This window comes from Lithobates pipiens, unplaced genomic scaffold (assembly GCF_037356315.1).
Source record: "Lithobates pipiens isolate NorthernLeopardFrog02 unplaced genomic scaffold, aLitPip1_a1.2 Scaffold_3, whole genome shotgun sequence".
Lineage (NCBI taxonomy): Eukaryota > Metazoa > Chordata > Amphibia > Anura > Ranidae > Lithobates > Lithobates pipiens.
In genome coordinates, this window is record NW_027507790.1 from 6831026 (window position 1) to 6834352 (window position 3327).

Here is a 3327-nt window from a genome sequence, read left to right on the forward strand (position 1 = left end):
GATCCAATCCAATGATGGATGGAAAAGTAGGTTTTACCTCCATTACACTTTCGGATCGGAGCAGGTCAGATGTCAGCGGACGTGTCACCACTGGCATCCGACACTCCATAGAGGTCTATGGAGCATCCGTTCAGGTCCGCCTGAAAAACTGACAACCGGACCTGAATGGATCAGCCATGTCAAAAGAGCCCTTAGGTAAGCTTACCTGTAGATAAAGATAAAAAATGAATTTACTACTACTTTAATAAAGTACAAACAGACTTTTTAAAAGAAAATTACAATGTGTAACCACCTGGAAACAGGCAAATCAGCTGCTCTTATGCCTCGTACACACGACCAGACTTTTCAACATCAAAAGTCTGACGGAATGATTCCGGCAGACCATTCGAACGTGTGTGGGCTGCAGCGGACTTTTGATTTGCAAAAGTCTGACAGACTTTAGAAATGGAACCTGTTCAAATTTTTCCGACAGAACTCCGCCGGACCCAGTTCCTACTGAGAAATCCGCTCGTGTGTGTGCTAGTCTGACAGACAAAAACCAACGCTAGGGCAGCTATTGGCTACTGGCTATGAACTTCCTTATTCTAGTCCAGTCATACGTCATCACGTTCAAATCCGTCGGACTTTGGTGTGATTGTGTGTGGCCAAGTCCGTTCATTCGGAAAGTCCGTCAGAACTCTGTCAGAACTCCGTCTGAACTCCGTCGAAAGTCTGTCAGACTTAGTCCCTCAAAAAAAGTCTGGTCGTGTGTACGCGGCATTAGAAAGTCTTTATTTAAGCTAACTTTTCTTAAATTAGCATGATCAGGAGATTGTAAAGGGTTTTAAATAAAATGTGTATTTAAAACATACTGTTTCTACACCCAAAAACAAAAAATATAGTATTGCATCGTACAATTTGAACCAAAAAAATAAATAACCTGTGGCGCACTCAGTGACCCTGTGAGCTGGAAATTATGTAGATTATGGGATCTGAAATGTACATGAATAACCATCAGGGGGCTAAAAGGGCTGAAAAACTGCCCACAAAGTTGCGTAAATGTAACAATTTGTACAAGTGGCTACGTAAACTAAATGCTGTAACACACTTAAATAAATAACCACATGATAAAACGGTATTTAAAAAAATTAATGAAAGATCTCATATCCCTGTGGTTGGCTAACAAAAATTAAGGGGCATGCCACAGACTTCTGTAGGGGCTTGGGATACCAGCGTATAGAAGAACAAAAGAAAAATAGGGGTGCAGACCGCCCTCATAGTGTAGTAAGTTTAGTGTAAAATCAATAATATGTACTCACAAGAGTTAAGAAGCAGAATTTGCATGTAACAGAGCATGGGCCATCCTATGGTGCAAAGCCTTAAATCATCAGACTAAAACCACTGTGGAGGAACCGCACATGCACAGGGATCGCTGGAGCTGGAATGGATGCCTCTGCGCTGGGTTAACAGCCAGGTCTGTTCCTGCTTGTGTTCATCTCGAGACTGATGAAGAGGAGGTGCTGCTCTTCATTGCATTTCCCATGATCCTTTGCAAGCCTAACACAAGCTGGAACAGACCTGGCCATTCACCCAGTTTAGAGGTGTCCATCCCAGCTCCAGCAATTCCTATGTATAGGATCTTCCTCCACAGTGGTTTTAGTCTGACGATTTGAGGCTTTGCATTTTAGGATGGCCCTTGCTCTGTTACATGCCAATCTTGCTTCTAATCACTTGTGCGTGCGTATTATTGATCTTAGCTTTGGCTACACCAGGGCTCGGCAACCCATGGCATGGCACGCAGCTGCATTTATGTTGGCACGCAAGCAGAGTTGCCAGCCATTAGTATTATAAACCATAAATACTTGTGCTATGTTGTCAATGTGAAAGGCATACATGTGATAAGGGCCTGCAGCTGCTGTCTACAAGGTGCTAAAACCTCAAAAATGTCAAACAAAAATCAATACAACGCTTACAGTTGTGATATAGAAGTGATAACAACAAAGAATTGTCAATACATAGCATAGTCTCTTGCAACTTGCTAAGGTGCTCCAAATAAGTAGAAAGTGCTGAAATGCTTCATTTGAAATTACTGTGCCGTGTCTCCACTCAACAGAAACAATGGACCCTCAGCTTTGCAGTCTGGGGGTCAAACACGCTGTTATCTGGTGTTGATGGGGTGGAACTCCAGGACTCCTTAGCAGGATATCCAAACATAGAGGGTCTTGGGGGTGACCAAAAATTCACCAGGCTCGATAAAAAAAACAAATAAAGGCTGATAGTGAAGTACTGTTAAAAATCTGATTTTTTTTTAATGCAATCATAAGTGCCACTTGATTGCTGATAATAACAGGCATAGGACAGAGAATTAGCTTATCCGGGTTTGCAGCGGATCGGCGTGCATTCCACGGAGGGCGGAAGTGGCGTCAGTTGTTGGAAAACCATAAATGCGTCAACGCGCTTCACCCCTCTTCCAGAGCGTCATCAAGGACATCTCTTTCGGTTTCACGTGATCAATTTTATATCCGAGGAGCGATACCTCCTCTTGCAATAACCTAACCAATGGAGTGTAATAGCGCCAACTTCCTCCACCCAAATTACATAATTTCCTGTTTACAATTCACATATACAATTCTTTGAAAAGCTCTTAATACACATCATAAATATAATTTCTTTCTTTCTTGTTCTTCTTCTACTTTCTAATATACAATCAGTTTTTTATAGCCTTAATACAGATGATAAAACTTCTACTCAGCTGTCGACTAATTGGCAGCTCCTATCTCTCCACAGTTACTCAGCTGTTGATGATATCCTGCTTGTCAGTTTTGCCTACTTAGGCTCGGTTCACACAGGGGCGGCACGACTTGCAGCGCCGCGACCTGCACACGATCAGCGGCGACTTGCAAAACGACTTCTGTATAGAAGTCAATGCAAGTAGCCTGAAGTCGCCCCAAAAATAGTACAGGAGCCTTTTTTCTAAGTCGGAAGCGACTTGAGTCGCTCCTATTAGAATGGTTCCATAGTACAGAACGGAGCGCGACTTGTCAGGCGGCGAAGTCGCCTGGACAAGTCGCCCCTGTGTGAACCGAGCCTTAAAGTGGAAGTAAACTCCCCTATCGTTGGCAGCTTCCTTGGCTGAAATATTTGCCTCTGTTTAATCTTCAACTGCTATGGTGCTGCACATGTGATTTGTTATGACACCAGCCATTGGATGGTTTGATAGTTAGGCTGAGAGCACAGCCAATGTGCAGTTAGCATTCCCGGCATTTTTAACTGTTTAAATCCATTGGTTTACTTCCACTTTAAGACGTCCAGTCCAGAGGTTCTCTGCCTTCGCCTTGGTCACATCAC